This window comes from Sciurus carolinensis, chromosome 5 (assembly GCF_902686445.1).
Source record: "Sciurus carolinensis chromosome 5, mSciCar1.2, whole genome shotgun sequence".
NCBI classification, from domain to species: Eukaryota; Metazoa; Chordata; class Mammalia; order Rodentia; family Sciuridae; genus Sciurus; species Sciurus carolinensis.
The window spans coordinates 163487670-163509253 of NC_062217.1; the positions used below are offsets into that span (position 1 = coordinate 163487670).

At 39.2% G+C, this 21584-nt stretch overlaps 1 pseudogene; it reads left to right on the plus strand.

The window, feature by feature from the left end:
• The first annotated feature begins 846 nt into the window (after positions 1-846).
• On the plus strand, positions 847-21130 carry LOC124985800 (signal recognition particle 54 kDa protein-like; annotated as a pseudogene).
• The last annotated feature ends 454 nt before the right edge of the window (positions 21131-21584 follow it).

Genomic DNA, 21584 nt, shown 5'->3' on the forward strand with positions numbered 1-21584 from the left:
TATTCTCTAGCTCATAGAGGAAGAGAAGCTTGCTTGATTTTAGAGGAAGAAAGACTTTGAGAGGGAGAAAGACTTTGCTTAGAGGAAAAGAGGCTTGCTACACTTTCAGAGATCTACTTCTTAGAGTTCTGCTGTTTCTTCTTAGAGATGCGTCCTGCATCCTGCGAACTAAAGGTGCGTGCTAGAGGTGCATGCTAAAGGCACTGTCTATCGGTGGTGCTTCTTAGTGGTGCATCTGTGTACTGCGATCTGCGATCTGTGACTTAGAGGTGTGTTCTTAGTCCTCCGCTCTGCCATCTGCCATCTGCCTTCTGCCTTCTGCCTTCTGCCTACTGCTTACTGCTTTTTGCCTTCTGCCTACTGCCCGCTTATATTCCCTCCGGGAGGCGGAGGATAGGGCCACACCAGTTAAGCGAAGATCAGTCGAGGAGCCAGCTGCCCAATCACGGCAAAGGTCAAAATGAGCAGGCTCGAGCAGGAGCACTCGGGAACACATGTGCACGCGCTGTGTGCGTGGACTCACTTGAACACGGCCAATGATAAAGCACCTGAGTGTGTTTATGTTAACCGACTTCCTCACCGCCGATGTGATCAAAACAACTTCTGGCTGGCTGCCAGGCGCCATCTTGGCATAGTCCGCATGGCATAGCCCCCAACATGAAACCAAAGCCAAACAAAACGAAGAAACATCTCCCCAAATCCTTTTTGGAGATGAACTAAAGAAAAGCAGTACTATGCCCCAGAAATGGATGTATGTCCTCTTCCAAAAGGCTGGACTACACTGAGTGATGATGTCTCCTCATTGGGCCAAAGAGTTCCTCATCAGCACATCTTAAAGTCTTCAAAATGGTTCAAGCAGACCTTGGAAGAAAGATAACATCAGTGTCATGTTCACCGAGCAATGCCACCATTATCAATGAAGAGGTATTAAATGCTAGGCTAAAAGAAGTATGTACAGCACCATTAGAAGCTGATGTTAATATTAAACTAGTGAAGCTACTAAGAGAAAATGTTAAGTCTGCTATTGATCTTGAAGAGATGGCATCTGGTCTTAAGAAAAATGATTCAACATGCTGTTTTTAAAGAACTCCTGAAGCTTGTAGACCCTAGAGTTAAACACGGACACCCACTAAAGGAAAACAGAATGTGATGATATCTGTTGGATTGCAAGGGAGTGGTAAAACAAGAACGTGGTCAAAGGTAGCATATTATTACCAAAGGAAAGGTTGGAAGACCTGTTTGTTATGTGCAGACACATTTAGAGCAGGGGCTTTTGACCAACTGAAACAGAATGCTACCAAAGCAAGAATTCCATTCTTTGGAAGTTATACAGAAATGGATCCTGGGGGCTGGTGTTGTGGCTCAGTGGTAGAGCACTTGCCTAGCACATGTGAGGCACCAGGTTCAATCCTCAGCACCATAAGAAAATAAATAAAATAAAGGTATTGTGTCCATCTACAACTGGAAATATTTTAAAAAAAGAAATGAATTCTGTTATCATTGCTTCTGCAGGAGTGAAGAAATTCAAAAACAAAAATTTTGAAATTATTATTGTTATTACAAGTGACCGCCACAAATAAGAAGTCTCATTGTTCGAAGAAATGCTTCAAGTTGCTAATGCAACACAACCTGATAACATTGTTTATGTGGTGGATGCCTCTATTGTGAAGCCCAGGCTAAGGTTTTTAAAGATAAAGTAGATGTAACCTCAGTAATAGTGACAGAACGTGATGGTCATGCAAAAGGAGGTGGTGCACTCAGTGCAGCTGCTGCCACAAAAAGTCCAGTTATTTTATTGGCACAGGGGAACATATAGATGACTTTGAGCCTTTAAAAACATAGCCTTTAGCCAGGCACGGTGGCACATGCCTGTAATCCCAGCGGCTCCGGAGGCTGAGGCAGGAGGATTGGGAATTCAAAGCCAGCCTCAGCAAAAGCGAGGTGCTAAGCAACTCAGTGAGACCCTGTCTTTAAATAAAATACAAAATAGGGCTGGGGATGTGGCAGAGTGCCCCTGAGTTCAATTCCCTGTCTTCCCACACAAAAAATATAGCCTTTCATCAGCAAACTTCTGAGTATGGGTGACATTGAAGGACTGATAGATCAAGTCAACGAGTTGAAGCTGGACGATGATGAAGCACTCATCACAAAGTCGAAACATGGTCAGTTGACTTTGGGAGACGTGTCTGAACAATTTCTCAAAATGCCATGAAAGTGGACCCAGTCAGATCTTGGGGATGATCCCTAGTTTTGGAACAGATTTTATAAGCAAAGGAAATGAACAGGAGCCAATGGCAAGGCTAAATAAATTAATGAAATAATGGATAGTCTGAATGACCAAGAACTAGACTACAGATGGTGCCAAGGTGTTTAGAAAGCAACCAAGAAGAATTGGAAGAGTAGTACAGGGATCAGGCACGTCCATGGGAGATGTTCAGGAACTTTTGATGTAATATACCAAGTTCGCACAGATGGTAAAAAAGATGGGAGGTATCAAAGGACTTTTCAAAGGTGGTGATGTGTCTAAGAATGTGAGCCCATCACATACAGCAAAACTGAATCGACAAGTGATCAAAATGATGGAGCCAAGAGTTCTTCATCACATGGGTGGCATGACAGGACTTCAGTCAACAAGAGGCACTTTCAACAGGGTGCGGCTGGCAATGTGAAAGGCAGATGGGATTCAGCACACGTAAAGAAGATGCCTTCCATTAAACTCACTGGGTTGATTACATCATGTGCTGAGACCTCAGAGTTTTCCTTCCTTTTTGCAAACAGGGAAAAAAAGAGTATTTTTCTTGTCCTCTTTTTGTCTTTTCCTTCCTCTTCTTTTTCCTTTCTTTCTTCTTCCCTCCCTCCTTTTGATATAAGGGAGGAATATACGGTTTTTGGGGAAATCCTTATATATCTGCTTGAAAGTTTTTCTTTTAGTTTTCATCATCTTAACACTTCTTAAGTTAAGCAACTCGTGATGTGAATTTTTAGTACTTAAAGGTTTTGATTGTTTCAGAGGCCAAGCATTACATTTGTAGACAGTCCTGGTCAGTAAATTACATGTTGTCTCAATATAAGTATTGTAAAATAAACTTCAAAATGCCTATTTTTTAAAAAAGGAATACAGGGATGGGGATATAGCTCAGTTGGTAGAGTGCCTGCCTCGCATGCACAAGGCCCTGGGTTCAATCCCCAGCACCACAAAAAAAAAAAAAAAAAAAAAAAAAATACAAATAATAAACTTGTCCAATCTCCCCTGCAAAGATTCCCTGTCTTTAACTGATGATCATTCAGTTTCTCATAATTTGCTTCCAGTAATAGGGTATTTATGAAGTTCTCAAACCAGCTCATTCAATTTTTAAACAACCCTAATCACTAGAAGATATTAAACTATTCAACCATGCCTTTTTCTGTCTCTCTCCCAGCCTCCAGAATGACACAGGAGAGTTGTCAACAGAACTGTCTTAAATATTCAAAGATAGTGAGCATGGATTCCCTAAGTTTTTCTCTTTTTCTGTTCCAAATATCACCAAGCCTGTCACACATTCCTTAGATGTGAAGGTTTGGGAAAGCCACCCCCCACCCTGTTCTTGTAATCTTCCTCTGGATATGTCCTTCTTAAAATTCAGTATGAAATAAATACAATAAATGAGCCGGGTGTGGTGGCACACACCTGTAATCCCAACTACTTGGGAGGTTGAGGCAGGAGGATCACAAGTTCGAAATCAGCCTCAGCAATTTAGCGAGGCCCTAAGCAACTTAGTGAGACCCTGTCTCAAAATAAAAAATAAAGAAAAAGGACTGGGGATGTGGTTCAGTGGTCAAGTGCCCCTGGGTTCAATCCCCAGTACGAAAAAATAAATAAATAAATAAATAAATAAATACAATAAATGGGCAATATATAATTAATATCATTGCATCTGAAGATAGCACATTCAAGGGACCAGGATCTTTGGAAATTTGGCACTATTAATCTCCCTAGGAGAAATAAAATGACTAAATTTTTTAAAAAAGAATACAAATAATAAAACATGCTGGAGAGGATGTGGAGACAAGGAACTCTACACTGTTGGTGGGACTGTAAACTAGTACAACCACGATGGAAATCAGTATGGAGGCTCCTCAAAAGACTAGGCATGGAACCACCATAGGACCCAGCTACACCACTCTCTGGTATTTATCCTCAAGAATCAAAGTTATCTTACCACAGTGATACAAACATACCCGTGATTATAGCAGTACAATTCACAATAGCCAAACTATGGAACCAGCCTAGGTGTCCACCAATGGATGAAGAACAAAGAAAATGTAGTATATGTACACAATGGAGTTTTACTGAGCCATAAAGAAAAATGAAATTACGTTATTTGCAGGAAAATGACTGAAACTCAAGACTATTATGTTAAGCAAAATAAGTCAAACTCAGAAAGTCTAGGGTCGTTTGTTTTTTGTCATATGTGGAAGCAAGAGAGGAAAGAGGGGGAAAAAAAGGTGGAGGTGGATCTCCTAAAATCAAAGAAACTTTAGTAGAGGAAAGGGATCAAGGGGTAGAAGGTGGGGGAGGAGAGGGAAGGTGCTGGGGAGGAATATGGCCAAATCATATTGCTGTATTGTGTGCACGTACAAATATGTAACAAATCCCATTAGTATGTGCAACTATAATGCACCAATAAACAAATGTGGGGAAGAAACAGATTTTCAGAGGAAGAAAATTTACCTTACTATATTACTTACCTAGCTAAACATACTTAAACATGTTTCTTATGCAAATATTTTGATTTTTCAAATATTTGTGTACATAAGAGTTTGTTCTACTTTTTGCTAAACAGTATTTCTTTGTGTGTGCGGTACTGTGGTTTGAACTGAGGATCTTGTGCATGCTACACAAGTTCTCTACCACGGAGCTTCATCCCCAGCCCTTTTTCTCTTTTTGTAATTTTGAGGTAGAGTCTCACTAAGTCGCCCAGGCTGTCCTCCCGCTCAGCATTCCGAGTAGCTGGGATTACAGGTGTGTGCCACCACACCCAGCAACTAAACAGTATTCATATGCCCTTCGTCTTAAACAAACTTACTCCTGTTCTTCCATTATACCAAGGAATACTTAGCCATTCTCAAACTCTTAGACTTTTGAGTTGTTACCAATATTTGTCTGTTTGTAAGTAATGCACACGAATACAAGGACCACATCTAGACAAAACATAGTGGAGCTGCTAAAGATAACATCCGGGTATTAAAAGCAGCCACAGAGGGCAGGGGGTGTAGCTCAGTGGTAATTTTGTGGTTGTCTAGCACACATGAGGCCCTGGATTCAATCCCTAGCACTGAGGAAAAATAAAAAAGCAGCAACCAAATAAAAATACACATTATATACATTTACAATGGCACTAAAAAAAAAGTACTTATGTATAAATCCAGCAAAATTTGTGGAAGATGTAGATGCTAACAAATATAAAGCATTGATGAAAAATCAAAGCCTAAATAAATGGAGGGATATATCATTTTCATTTGGAAAACTATATTTCTAAGACATCAATTCTCAGTATAGTCGATAGATCCAATGCAATCCCAATCAAAATTCCTACAAGATCATTTATAGTGTCAATCCTCTGATTCTAAAATTTGTGTGGAAAGATCAAAGATCTAGAATAGCCAGGATAACTTTGAAAAAGAACAAAGTTGGAGGACAAACTACCTGATTTCCAAACTAAGCATATAGCTACAGTAATCAAGACAGTGAGGTACTGGCAAAAAGAAAGACATACTGAAAAATTGAACAGAATGGCCAGGGCGGAAAAGGTCAAAAAAAAAAGGTCTCAAAAAGTCATCAACCTATTTTTTTAAGCAGAAAAAGCAATTCAATAGAAAAAGAATACTTTTTTTTTTTTTTACAAATAGTGTAGAACACCTAAAGATCCACATATAAAAATAAACCTAGAGCTGAGGATATAGCTCAGTTGGTAGAGTGCTTACCTCCCATGCACAAGGACTGGGTTCAATCCTGAGCACCACAAAAAAATTAAAAAATAAACCTCAACACATACCTTACATAAAAGTTAATTCAAAATGGAATACAGACTGAAATTCAAAACTTAAAACATTTAAAAAGAAACACAGAAGAAAACCTGTGTAACCTGAGGCTTGACAATTAATTCTGAATATGATATCAAAATGTGATTAATTTAAAAAACTGATATTTTAGGTTTTATCAAGGTTAAAAGGAGTTAGAGACTATGAAAACTTGCTATATATTAATATATTTGCAAGTCACATACTTGATAAAATATTTTTCTAAATATAAGAAGTCTTAAAACAATATTTTAAAAATCATATTTAATTGGCAAAAATATTAATAAATATGTTACCCTCAAGGAGCTTCTTAAATAGCAAACAAGCATATGAAAACATGCTCCATATCATTTGAAACTAGGGCAATGAAAATTAACACAACAATGAGGTAGTACTGAATATCTGATAGGATGGCTAAAATTGAAAAAGGACAATACCAAATGCTGACAAGGATGCAGACCAACACTCACTCTCTTTTATTACTGAAGTAACTTAGAATGGTACAGCCACTTTGAAAGACAACTCAGTTACTTCTTATAAAATTAAACATGCACTGGGTGCAGTGGTGCACACTTGAATTCCTAGTGTTTTGACAGGCTGAGGCAGGAGGATTGCCAGTTCAAACCCAGCCTCAGCAATTTAGTAAGACCCTAAGTGTTCTGTTTTGGATGTGAGATGTCCCTCAAAAGCTCATGTGTGAGATGATGCAAGACGGTTTTGAGGAGAAATGATTGGGTTATGAGAGCCTTAACCCAATTCGTGAATTCATTCTCTGATAGGAATTAACTGAGTGGTAACTGAAGGCAAGTAGGGTGTGGCTAGAAGAAGTGGGTCATTGGGGGCATGCCTTTTGGGTATATATTTAGTGATCTGAGCTAGTCTCTCTCTGCTTTCTGATCATCATGTGAGTCACTTCTCTCTGCCACACTCTTCTGCCACAATGTTCAGCCTCACCTGGAACCTGAGGAATGGAGCCAGCTGTGTATACACTGAGACCTCTGAAATTGTGAGCCTCTGACTTAACCTTTCCTCCTCTAACATTGTTCTTTTAGTCACAGCAGTAAAAAAGATGACTAAAACACTAGGTAACTTAGTGAGACCCTGTCTCAAAATAAAAAAGGACTTGGGGTGTGGCTCAGTGGTCAACGACTCCTGGGTTCATTCCCTGATTCAACCAAAACAAAAACAAAAACAAAATTAAACATACATTTAGCATACAATCCAGCAATCTCACACCTCAGGATTTATCCAAATGAACAAAAACTTACGTTCATAATGAGACCTATATATAGATTTTTGTACATGCTTATTCATAATCACTAATAACTGGAAATGACCTAGATGTCCCTCAACAGGTGAATGAATAAACAGATCATAGTACATCCATAAAATGGAATACATATATCAATTAAAAAAGAATGAGCTACTGAGTCACATGGCAATGTGGATAGATCTTAAATATATTTTGTTAAGTTTAATAATCCAGACCCCAAAGGCTGCAGAGTGTAGGGTTCAATTTATATAACATCATGCAAAGACAAAAACTACAGGAATGGGAACAGATTAGTGTTGTTCAGGTGTTGAAAGGCTGCATAGGGGAACTTTTAAGGCGATACAGCTACTCTTTTTGGTGTCAGGGTGGTGGATACATGACCCGATGGGCTTGTCAAAACCCAAAGAAGTCTATACCACAGAATATGGACCATATGCAAGTGTCATAAAAAGTCAACCATGACAGGAGATACAAGGCAGAAAATGACAAATAAATCTAACGGTATTACTAATACATGACATTACTTCACTAAGGGGGAAGTGTAAAAAGGACCTTACTTGAATAATCTAGGATAACAGTATAGTATTTATATTATTATAGTGAATTTATAGTATTCACTGAGTATTATAAATCTAAAGAAAAAAAAAACTGTCCATAAATACCAGTTGACAAATTTGCCCACACTGGAGTATAGATTTGCAATTCTGAAACTTCTCTACAGGTATAGTACAGTTGAATAAATAAGTCAATAAACCGCAGGTGATGGGAGGTGGGTTTCTCACTGTCACTTAAGTTAGTCAGTTCTGCTGCCACATGTCTTATACATTCTTAAATATCATCATGCTGTGCAAAACTGTACAATAAAAACCATAGATGTCATGAGGGAAATGAGATTAGGAGCACAGCACTTAAAAACTTCTCCAACCACAAATAAAAAATAGAGAGAACCTAATAAAAACAGTAGCATCATTTTACACAGGTTAAATGATTAAGAAATGTCTAATACTATAATTAATCAGGCATTTGGCTTGAAAAACACCCAATGTATGTCTGTGGACACAGGCGTCATGAAGACTGCATCTTTGGAGTCATTATGAAGTGGCAGAAGAACGCTCTCTGCGAATGGGTGCAACTCCTTGTCCACAGTTTGACAGTCAGACTCCAACATCACAGTCTTTCACAACATTAATACCTGAGGCATTCTTTTTCTGAATTTGATTTGCAGGTCTTTCAAGAGAAGCATTTATAACCAAATTAGAATCCCAATACAGCATAGAGCCTTCTCCAATTAACTTCTGTACCTCCATTGGAACTTCTTTTGTGGCTTTCTCAGCAGCACTTGCTTTTCCCAGTTGAACTCTGGTTTTGTAGCTAGTTGAAGACTTTGGAAATTGTGGTCAAGTTTGCAAACACTAACACAAGCCACTATCAACACCAACAGGAACCACTTCTGTAGGATATGGCAATTTCCACTTTTAAGGTCTTCAGATACAGTGCTTGCTTTGTGATTGTGAGAAAAGATGTTCCTGTTTTTTTCTGTTCGTGCTTCTGTTCATAAGCTCAACAATCTTTCATTCCTTGTAGTTCTTTAGGCCTTGTTCTTATTGACTTCACAGCATTTGAGGTTATGCCATTGTAGATTATTTTTATTTTCATAGCATTATCTCTGATGGTCCTCCATGTGGATCCTTTTATGCTTGTTGAATGAGAAATATTACTTGTCCTTTATTTTTTCTTTCAAAGACACTTTATTATTCCAATCTTCTCCACAATACATATGACTTTCCCTTTGCATTCATTGCTTGATGTTTTTTGAACCAGGACACTTAGATGTGTTTGGGGTACAGGAGGCATGATATGTATGTCACTCCCTGATAAATGCAAAAGAGCAACAAAAGATAACTTTGTTGAAGACACGTGATGAGTAAAGGAAGCTACACATGATTGAAATGTGAGTGCCCACACAGTTTTTATGTCTTCTACAATGGCCTGATTCCACTGGGTGCAGTTTCCTCTATTGATTTCACATTCCTCAGAGATGAAATCATGCAAGAGTGAATTTGTGTTTCCAAAGCAAACATTGTTATGAATTGGAATTAACTACACCAATAAGCAAGAAGGGAAGTCTAGAATGAATGCTGTGATGCTGGGATACAATCAAAGATATCAGTATGAATTCACATTCGTTTTAATAGTAGACAAATAAGTAGGTATACGAAGGTGTGTGTGTGTGTATACATGGGTTAATGCACATAGCTACTTCCTCTCTTTGAGAGGCCTACACACAGAGTTATCCCAGTAGCAATGAGCACAACCAAAGCTAGATCCTTGATTCCTAAACACCATTCTGTAAGAAAAGGAACCAGGGCTCCTTGGGGAAATGGCTAATTCTGAGACTGAAGCAGGAGGGATATAAGATGATACAGGATGAGCGTGGAGTATCTTGTCCACACCAATAGAAGTCAAATAATTATGTAAAACTCCTCATAATTGTAATGAGGAAGAAAGAACAAAAGCATCCTTTTTAGAACTCCAACTAAAATATGTAAATAATCCCCCTCCCTGAGGTAGACTTTTAATTCTCCTTCCCTTGAGTGTAGGCCAGACTTAGAGACTTGCTGCCAAAGAGAAGAAATGGAAAAGGGAAAACAGTAGCTTTAAAGTGGAGAAACTTAGCAAACGGCACTTGAACAAAGTGATCGAGGTTAAGCCAGAGTGATAGGTCATGTTGACCTCTTGTGCCCCCTGATATGATGTGATAAGAAAGGTGTTCCCCTTTGTGGTATTTTTCCTAAACAATAACCTCAATTATTAAGGAAAAAATGGGAAACAAGCACAAACCGGGGGGCATTTTGCAAACTATGTGCCCAGTACTCTTCAAAACCACTGAGCTCATAGAAAACATGGAAAGACCATCATAGATCAGAAGAGATGAAGGAGACATGGCTGCAAGCGATGTGGTGTCCTGGATTGGCTCCTGGAACAGGAAAAGGGGGTAGTGGACATACTGGTGGAATCCTAATAGAGTCTACCTTTAAAAGAATTTGTGCCAGTGTTAATTTCTTAGTTTTGACTAACAGTGTGGTCATGTACTCAGTGGGCTAGGTAGCCTAGGTATAGGCTGCACTATCTCTGCAACTTTTCTCTAAATCTAAAATTATTCCAGAATAAGAAGTTGAAAGTCAATTGGCATCCACCATATTAACACAGTAAAAAATAAAAATCAATATGATTCAGATCGATGTAAAAATAATGTATATGTCTATGTAATTACAATTAGCAGAGTGAAACTTTAAAATGATTCCAGTTACAATTACACTAAAAATAATGAAATAATTTAGCTTTACCAAAAGTTATGTGAGATCTATACACTGAAAAAAAAAAAAAACAAATAAATAAAATTGCTGAAAAGTCAAAGAAGACATAAATAAATAAAATGTTATACCATGCTCATTGGACTAGAAGACAATATGGTTAGAATACCAAGTTTATCTATACACTTAACGTGATTGCAATTAAAAATTCTAGTAGGTGTTTTTGTAGAAAATGTAGTCAATTCTAAAATTGATGGCAAGGAAAGGACATAGAATAACCAAAGAAATCTTGAGAAACAAGAATAAATTTGCTTCACTTATGCTAAAGGAATTAAGCTACAATAATCAAGACTGTGTGGAACAAACATAAAGATAGACATACAGACCTTTGCTTAATTCAAAGGGACTGGGGATGTGATTCAGTGGTCGAGCACTTGCCTAGCAGGCTCAGGGCCACAGGTTCAATCCCCAGGATGAATGACACTTATCCTTTCCACAGAGCTCTCCGTAGGCTACGGAACACTAACATCATCAGCATTAGCTTGCTTGGTTAGCTTGTCTGACCAGCATCCGAGGAGCAACTGCTCTGGCGTACGTGCAAGAAAGTAGCTTTCTGCAGATAACACTAACTTGCCTGGTCTCCAGTGTGCGTGAGAGAAAGCCAGTATCCTTGAAGATAATAGGGACCTGGACTTTCTGACTCAGTCTTGCTCTCCTTGTTCCTTTAACTTGGCTCAGTGTTTGCGAACAGAAAAAAGGCATTCAGGGACAACATGGTGTTTAACTGTGCCCCTTTATTGAAGAATGAGACAATGTGTAAATTTAAAGGAACTAGAGTAACCAAGACAATTTTTTTTTTTAAGCTGGAACTTCAATATGTTATCCAGGCTGACCTTGAATTACTGGACTCAAGGGATCCTCCTGCCTCAACTTCCTGAGTAACTGGGACTACAGGCATATGCCACTGTACCTGGCTCACTAATTTTTTTAAAAATAATACTCAGTCTGGCATTATAACTAAGTATGCCTTCATTAATATATTTTCCTAACTTTCATATACTTATTGAGATGCTAGAGACATTTAAACAGAATGTTGTTTTTTTATGTGATGTCTCAAATTTAGTAGCTACTCATTTTTATTATAATCGATTTTGAATATTAGGGAAAAAGTGAGGTGAGTAAATAAGCGATACTCTTAATGAGTCGGTATGTAACACCTGGGAGCCCAAAAGTCTATTTTTAGCTCTGGGCTCAACCCTACATGTGCTTCTTTCTTGCCTCTCAAGTGACAGACATTGTTTCATATGAGGAGAACATACTCACAGACCTGGAGCTGAGGAAGAAGAGAGGTTCTGGCTTAAAACTCACTGTTTGTCATGAAGAATCAGATTATTTACCCAGTGTCTTAGTGTGCTCTTTCACTTCTGTGACTAAATGATCTGACCAGCACAATCATAGAGGAGGAAAGGTTTATTTGAGGGCTCACAGTTTCAGAGGTCTTAGTCCATAGAAGGCTGGCTCCATTCCTCGTGGCTCGAGGTGAGGCTGAACATCATGGTGGAAGAGAGTGGCAGAGGGAAGCAGCTCACATCATCAGGAAGCAGAGAGAGAGAGTCTCCACTCTCCAGATATAAAATATATACCCCAATTCCCACCTCCTCCAGTCCCACCCTACCACTTCAGTTAATCCCCTCAGGGATTAATTCACTGATTGGTTAAGACTCTTAGAACCCAATGATTTCTCCTCTGAACCTTCCTGCATTGTCTCACATGTGAGCTTTTGGGGGACACCTCACATCCAAACCATAACATTCTGCCCCTGGCCCCCAAAAGTTCACACTCTTCTGACAATGCAAAATATATTTAGACCATTTCCAGGAGTTCCTATAGTCTCAATAGTTCCAAGATTGCTCAAAGTTCAAGTCCACAGCCTTCTCTGAGGCTCAGGCAATCTCATGTTGTCAGCTCCTACAAAATTAAAAGCAATTTACAAATATCCAACATATAAAGGTACTGAGTAAAGATTTTCATTTACAAAAATAGGGGCATAGAAAGAGGGGATGGGACCCAAGCAAGCCTGAAATCCAGCTGCACAAACTAGTCCTGTAGCTCCATGTCCGGCACCTGGGGCACATGGCATGGTGAGATTCTCTCCAAAGGGCTTGTGTAGCTCCGTCCCTGTGGCCTTGTTGGTTGCAGCCCAGGAGGCCTTTCTGTTGGCTTGCCTCTGCTCGTTTCCTGCAGCTTTCCTAGGACGATGTCCCACGTTGCTAGCATTTCTTAATCTCGGGTGTCTCCACTACAGCTTCAGCTTCCTCTTCAAATCTCCACACGTTGAGTTCTCAGGGGGTGCCCACAGGGACTCCAACCCTGCTGCACTTTGCCTGGCCTCCCAGGCCTTCCTTTGAAATCTTGGTGGAAGCCTCCATGTCCCCTAACTCCAGCATCCTGCATTCCTGCAGAACCAGCACCACGTGGTTGACACCAAGGTCTGCCGCCATCTTGAACAGTAGCCAAGCCTCCAGGGGCCCTTGTTACAGCAGTCTCTGAGGGTCTGGGTGGCTGAGCACGTTGAAAAAAACTTCCTAGGCCCCCTAGGGCAAGAAAGCTGTCCCACTGGTCTCTTCTCAAGAGAAGTTTCCCTTTTACTCCCTTGAGCTTGAGATGGGTGTGGTCTTCCAGCTCCTGAGAGGCCCCCAAGCCATCTTTCTCATTATCTCTAGCCATGGTATTTTGCATTCCTTTAGTGGCAGTAATGTCTTTATCAGCTGCAACTTCCTTAGTGCTAGTTTTACTCCTGCCTTCCAAGTCCACATTTTAAAATCTTTTTGCAGCTATGAACATTGATGTGGCTATATCTCTGTAGTATGCTGATTTTAAGTCTTTGGGTATGCCTTTACTCCATGTACAAACAGAGAAACAACATGTATCCCATTTGTTTACAATACAAAAAAAAAATCTTTTTGCTCTGCTTTCTGCTCCTGATTATCACAATAAATTTGGCTAAAAGTCACCAGCAATATCCATTCCACTTCTTGAATGCTATGATGCCTAGACATTTCTTCTGCCAGATTAAGAAGTCCATCACTTCTAAAATCAGCCTCATAGAAAGTCTCTGGGCATGGGCAAAATGCAGACAACTTCTCACCCAGAACATAACACAAATGGCTTCTATTCCAAATTCCCCAAAAAAGTCCTCATTTTCTGAACCCTCTTTAGCCGGGTCTTCACTAATCACAGTCCTATCATCATTCTGGTCTTCTGAGCTCCCACCAGAATCGGCCACTAATCTCCGCTTACAACAATCTAAGGCACTTCCAGATTGCACTGCTATACATCTCAAAATCCCTCCCACCAATTCCAAAAAGCTCCAAAATCTTCTGAAATACATGGTCAGGTTAGTCAAAGCAACGACCCCACTTCTCGGTACCAATTTCTGTTTTAGTCAGCTTTTTCACTGCTGTGACTAAATGATATGACCAGCACAATTATAGAAGAGGAAAGGTTTATTTGAGAGCTCATGGTTTCAGAGGTCTTAGTCCATAGAAGGCCAGCTCCATTCCTTGGGGCTCGAGGTGAGGCTGAACATCATGGTGGAAGAGAGTGGCAGAGGGAAGCAGCTCACATCAACAGGAAGTGAAGAGAGACTCCACTCTCCAGATACAAAGTATATACCCCAAAACCACGCCCCAATTTCAATCTCCTCCAGTCACACCTATCACTTCAATTAATCCCATCAGGGATTAATTCACTGATTGGGTTAAGACTCTTACAAATAATAATTTCTCTTCCGAACCTTCCTTCATTGTCTCACATGCGAACCTTTGGGGGACACCTCACATCCCAAACTATAACACCCAGTTAGATGAGCACTTGAGAACCAAAATCACTTGTGATTTTCTTAGTTTTAGTTTAGTCTAGAGAGAAATTAGAGTGGTCTCATCATATATGTCTTCAACAAGCCCTTAACATGAGCAGACACTTATTATCATTAGTATTATTATACAGATCATACGGATGGAACACTACATTATTCTTCGCAAAAATTCAAACATAAGAATTATTTGTTCTCTAGAATAACCAATATGACAAATCATCTCATTTTAAATTTCCAAATTCCTTCTACTTATAGATAATACTAAAAGAACCTAAAATGTCATTTGGTCCAACTTTCTCATTTGTACAGAAGTGGAAAATAAGATCCACAAAGATTAAGTGATACGTTCTCACGTGCACGGGTGCTTAACAGCAGAACCCAAACTGACACCCAGGTTTCCTGTCCTATGTGAGTCCGTTAATTTAAGGTCTTTGAGTATGGATATGCCAGAGGAGGAAAGAGACGAGGTGAAGGAGCAGGAAGCAGGTGAGGAGGGAGGGAAGGAAACCAAAACTGCATTTCAGGTTTGTCACAGCATATTTTTGCCATTTTCCTTTGACATTTTACAGGCCATCTTCGTCAAGATTGGCAGCTCACTGGCTTCGAAACCAAAGAACCCTTTGGGCTTCAAAACAACTGTTTGAATTAGCATTTCCTATGTAATCAGGCATCTCTCATACTGAGAAGCTCCACTCCTTCGTTGCCAGGTGTGTCTTATTAACTGTGGTAGAACTCAGGTGACGCCCCAGAGCCAAGGAGACATTCCTCTGTGCTAAAGTCTGAGATATTCCTCCCCAGCTTTCCACTCTCCTCTCTCCTAATACAGAAAGTTCCACAGTAACATTAGCCATCATCCAGTAATTACATTTGATAACCATTCACTACACTCATTGACTTCTCTAGAGAGAAAGGCAAATGCTTCCTTTTATCATGACAACCATCCAATCTGGTGCAAAGCTTTCCCAGATAAGGCTCTCTCGGGATGCACTTTCTTTATGTGCATGATCAATAGCTCTTGTGCAACTCCTCTTTTTTACTCTACCAAATAATGTGGCATTGATAAACATAATCACTTAACCTGTATGGAGTCGAAAACTCTCCTAATAAGCACAGGTCATTGAAAGCAGTATTTTAAGCAGTACTGAAAGATCATTGAAAGCCAATGAACACCATAAATCTATTCTTATTTTTCCATGTATTTTTTCTCATTTATTTTACATGATTTTCAGACAAATTTCCATCTCCTAAAAATGGACCTTCATTGTTTACTGGGTATTGAATTTCAGTTTAGGAAGATGAAAAGATTCTGGAGCTCCACAATTAAAACATGTGAATGTACTTCATGCACTCATCTGTAGAGTCGAAATAGTAAACTATGTTACATATGTTACCATAGTTTTAAAAAACCAGTGGGTATGACTTGATAAAGGAGAGAGGGCTTTGTGCAGAGGAAAGGAAAACACAATGAAAAGTGTGTATATGGAGAAGAATAAGAAACAAAGGGGAAATTTGAATGTTTTAATGTTGCAAACATTAAGTGATTCTCCAGGGACGACTTAGCTCCAGAATTATTTTATTAGTCTGTTGCTTGCAAGCCACCTTGAAAACTGATTTTTAAAACATTTTTTTAAAACTATAAAGGTAATACTTGCTTTTTTTTTTTTTTTTTTTTTTTTTAGTTGGCAATGGACCTTTATTTTATTTATTTACATGTGATGCTGAGAATAGAACCAGTGCCCTGAATGTGCTAGGCGGGTGCTCTGCCACTGAGCCACAACCCCGGCCCCAATATTTGCTGTGTTTCATCCATGTATATTAATAAAGTCAGTTTTTGGCTCTTTCCCAACCCCTTCACTCTACTCAAGCATAAATGTTACTGTGTTTCATAGATATTCTTCTGGAAATGTTATGCTTCAATGTACATATTTTATAAACATGGTTCATTTGCATTCTTCTACACTCTGCCTTTTCACTTTATAATACATCTTGGAGGTCTTCTCATATTATCACATTAATTCACCTTATTTTTAAAAGCTACATAGCATTCAGTTGTATGTATGTACATTATTTGTCTACTCAAATACATAAGAACCTTACAGATACTGAAAAAAAGAGTTTACTTAAAACTGAGTAAAATAGATCATGAACAACTTTGTTAATAATGATGGAATTTGTGTCTGAATAAGATATTCTGCCTAAGATTTCATTCTCAAAACTGCCATCAATATATGATGTGGAGCATCCATTCTTGAAATCTATGCTGACTATTCTATATCAATTTGAAATCAAAGAAGTAATTTAGTGGGGAATCTTTAAGTACCCAAATAACATGGTCAAAAACTTGCAATTATAGCTTGCAATTTTTCTGACCTAACAGGGTGGAAACATCAGAATTGAAAAATATGTCTCTGAAAACCTCTTTGAAAAGTGAGCACAGGTGCCAAACACCCACGCATGAAGAAGTGAGAAGGACAGAGTATTTCAATGTCATGGCTCACAGGGGAAACAATGAAATCTCACTGTCGCCTTATACACTTTTTTAAAGAAATTTCCAATTTTGTCATTTTAAAGTTCTAAAAAGAAAAGATGTTTCTGAGTGATTCATGTCATTCAAAAATTCAGCTAAGTTTCATTAAGACTTTATATATATGGGGCAGGGACAGGAGAGAGCAAGTGCTTGGATTAGACACTGATGAATATTTTAACTAGTGTTAGCAGGATATACTGACAACTTCCAAAACTTACAAATTCTATTTTGGTGGATTATTAACACCAAGTCATTCTATAAGAAATGGCAATTTGTATTATTTGCAAATTCTTAATAGTCTGCAGGGGCATCAGTTGATATGGAAGAGTAACAAAGTCTAATAATTCTCATTTTTAAAAAAGCAATGAGTTAGAAGCAGGAAACCAAGGGGAAGGGAGGAAGAGAGGGAAAGGGGGAAAACTGGGGGAGGAAGGTGATCACATTTCACCAGGTGCATATATGAATGTCCCACAGTGAATCTCAATATTATATATAACTATAATGCATGAACTAAAAAATAAATAAGTAGAAGGAAGACCAAGAGGGTAGATGAAGGGGATCAAGTGAGGGAGGTGGAGGAGGGTAGGGGTAGTACTGGGGATTGAAAGGAAGAAAACTATGTTATATGCATTTACAAATACGTCAAAATGAGCCCACTATAGTGTATAACTCTGATGCACTAGAAAATGAAAATAAAGCAAGGAAAACAGTGGTAGAAAAAATTGTAAAAAATCAACTTTTTCAGAAATCTAGAAAATAAGCAAAAGTTGCATCAATCTAGTGGGCATGTATTGAAGAAAAATGATGGAGGGCTGGGGAGATACTTTAGTCGGTAGAGTGCTTGCCTTGCAAGGACAAGACCCTGGGTTGGATCCCCAGAAATGCAAAAAAAAAAAAAAAAAAGATGGAATCTTGGTAAGAAATATAAATTTTATGGCATTTTTAACTTAAACTATTCTCATTCCTGTCTCCCCAACTCCATCGTGGCCTTAATTAAAAATTGACAATCTTAAAACCCCAGTGAAGGGCCTGGGGTTGTGGCTCCGTGGTGGAGCACTCACCTGGCACGTGTGAGGCACTGTGTTCCATCCTCAGCACCACATAAAAATAAATAAATAAAATAAAGGTATCGTGTCCCCCAACAACTAATAGAAAAAATTTAAAAACTACAGTGAAAACAGTATCGTAGGGACCTCTGGAGGAAGCAGAATGGGGTTAGGGTTCCTCCAAAACCCCTTTTCCAGATACTGTTATCCTTTGGTCTGTGTGGCGATTGCCTGGAAAATCCCACTCACAAGGTTTATCTTTATTTGATCCAACTCAGAATTCAGCCATTGTGAATAATCACAGGGCATTAAAAGAATCAGCAAAACCTCAGGCCACAAAAACAGTTGGGGTAGCCAACAAGCCAAAGAAACACTCAAAAGGAAAAGTTGGGGAAATGGAAGGCCCTTGGGTATATTGAAAAGTTCTGATATAAAGGCTGGGGGTGTAGCTCAGTGGGAGAGTGCTTTCCTAGCACGTGGCTTTGTTCCCCAGCGCCAAAAAGGGAAAAAAGTTCTGATATAGTCCCCAGAATCTAAAAGGCTACGTGTGCTTAGGGATATAGTCTATTTATTCAAGAAGCTCAACAAATTCCTGATAGGATAACCTCAAAAATCCACACTTAGTTACATCATAATTACACTGTCAAAAGGCAGAGGCCAGACAAGTGGGAAGACATAGTTTATATACTTAATTAAAGATTGCCAACCAAGAATTCTATGTCCAGCAAAACTATTCTTTAAAAATGAAAGAGACCAGCCAGAGGCAGTGGCGCAGGCCTGTAATCCCAGAGACGTTGGAGGCTGAGGCAGGAGGCTCGAGAGTTCAAACCCAGCCTCAGCAATTTCGCGAAGCCCTAAGCAATTCAGCGAGACCCTGTCTCTAACAAAAATATTTTAAAAGCTTGGGGATGTGGCTCAGTGGTTAAGTGCCCCTGGGTTCAATCCCTGGTGCCCTTCCCCCCACCCCCAAAAAATGAAAGAGACCTTTGGCTCCAGCATATAGGGAGCTTGGAAATTGTTAACTCATCCTAATTAATTAAACTATGCACAAACTAAAAATCTAGACATGTCCAAAAACTGAGGCCACGAGGGCAAAACACTACCCTCACCCCCCAAATTCATGAGAGACAGGTAGGTACAGAAAATCCCAACGTACTGGAGCACAAGTCAGGAACAGCGACTGCCACTGGAAAACTTGAACTACTGTAGCGCATGATCAGTGGAGACTCAGTGTGCTCAAGCTTGATGCTGAAAAACCTTAGGGCGGCCCAGGTGGCCAGGCAGGGCCCAATTTTTGTGAGTTTTACCATTAGGAACCCTACAAGATTCTCACGGTGAATACTGAAGAAAAATCCCCTCATACTTCCCCCAAGGAGAGCAGAAATGTAGCCATTTTTAAAGGTGTCCAGGGCGTTCTTTTATCCTTAACAAGGCCTGCCTTCAAAAGAAAGTGTTTATCAAAGTCCAAATGATGAGGTTTTATCAGAGCCTAACTGACCAGGGCAATAAAATTGCCCCATTCCTTCCTCCTCCAACCTTCCACATGGTGCCAAAAACAAAAACAAAATCAAAAACAAAACCAGCCTCTTCATGCCTCTGATTGGGGGAAAGGAATATTAGACTCCAGTCCCTTCTATTCTTCCTGTCTCACTAGAGGGAAACTCTGGGGCACAGGCTCACTGAAAGACTGAAGCCTAATCACAGGACTACAGAACACGTCCCCTCTCCCCACACCTTACCACCCCTTCTATATTTTACAGGACTCCTGCATAATAGAGGAAACTACAATGGAAAGAACACCATGTCTCAGATCCTATTTAAGAACTCTCTAGTCCATAAGCAACAAAGGAGACGAAAACAAGGACACCAGAGGAAAACAGCTTCTGATACATGGGGCTGGGGCAACCAATAGACATAGCCTGACTTCTAGCCAGAAAAGCCTCATGCTAAAGGTCGATCTGCCTCAGTTATTTTTACCCCAATATATCATGTCTAGCTTTGAGTGAAAAAACAAAAAAATGACAAGGCATACTAAAAGATAAGAACAGTCAACTTAAAGAGACAAGTAAACATCACAACCAGTGTCAGATTTGGGGATCATATTTGGGGATCATCAAACAGGAGATTTAAAAGAACCATGATTAACATGCTAACAGAATAAATACAAAAAGCTGACAACAGGCAAGAACAGATGAAAAACAGAGAAATAGAAATTCCAAGAAAGAATAAAAAAAAAAAAAGCTTGAAATAAAAATACTATATTAGAAATGAAGAATGCCTTAGATGTTCCCATTAATAGGCGAGACACAACAGGAAAGAATCAACGATCTTGCAGACATGTCAACGGAGACTTCTCACACAGAAAAGCAGAAACAAAATTAAAAAAAAAAGGAAAATGATAACCAAAAAGAGTGATATAATTATAAATGGTGTAACAGGAAGATGTAATTGAACACCAGAAGGAGAAGAGAGAAAGACATAGAAGAAATATTTGAAGCAATGATGACTAAGAATTTTCCAAAATTAATCAGACACTGAACCAAAGATCCAGCATCTCAGGTAAATTCGAGTTGGAAGAATACTAAAAAACTCTACACCTGGGCACATCATATTCCAACTGCAAAATATAAAAGAAACTGAGGCAAAAAAAAAAAGGCAAATAAGTGGCATGAAATGTATTTAATATGCTGAATTATTAGGTAAATGCAGATAAAAACCAAAAGGATCCACTTCATACCCACTAAGATGGCTGTAACCAGGAAGACAGACGATGACTGGGGTTGGGGAGAATGCGGAGAAATTAGAAGCATCATCTGTTGCCCGCTTTTGGATTTTTGTTTGTTGGCCTATTTGTTTGCTTGTTTTCAGATGGCGTCTTGCTATGCTGCCCAGGCTGACCTCAAGCTCCTGGGCTCCACGCATCTCCCATCAGCCTCCCTGGTAGCTGGGACCAAGGTCACCACTGCACCCAGCACTGTAGCCATTTTTTTAATATTTGGCAGCAACCCAAAAAGTGAAGCCAAGTTACCATAAGACCCAGAAATTCCACTACCAGGTACATAACCAAGGTGACAGAAAACATATGCTCATACAAGAACTTGCACATGAATGTTTGTAGAAGTATTATTCTTAATGGTCAAAAAATGAAAACAACTGGGGTCCTGACTCAGTGGCAGAGCACATGTGAGGCACTGAGTTCCATCCTCAGCACCACATAAAAGTAAATAAATAAAGGTATTGTGTCCATCTACAACTAAAAAATGTATTTTAAAAAAGTGAAAACAACTGAAATGTTCATCAATTGGTAAATAGATAAATAAAATATGATATATCCTCACAATGGAATAGTATTTGGGCAGGAGTGAAGGATTTGTACAAGCTATGCATGGATATCCTTGAAACCTTGCTAAGTGAAATCATATAATGGAATATTCTATGATTCCTTTTATATGAAATGTCCAGATAGGAAAATTCACAGAGATAGAAA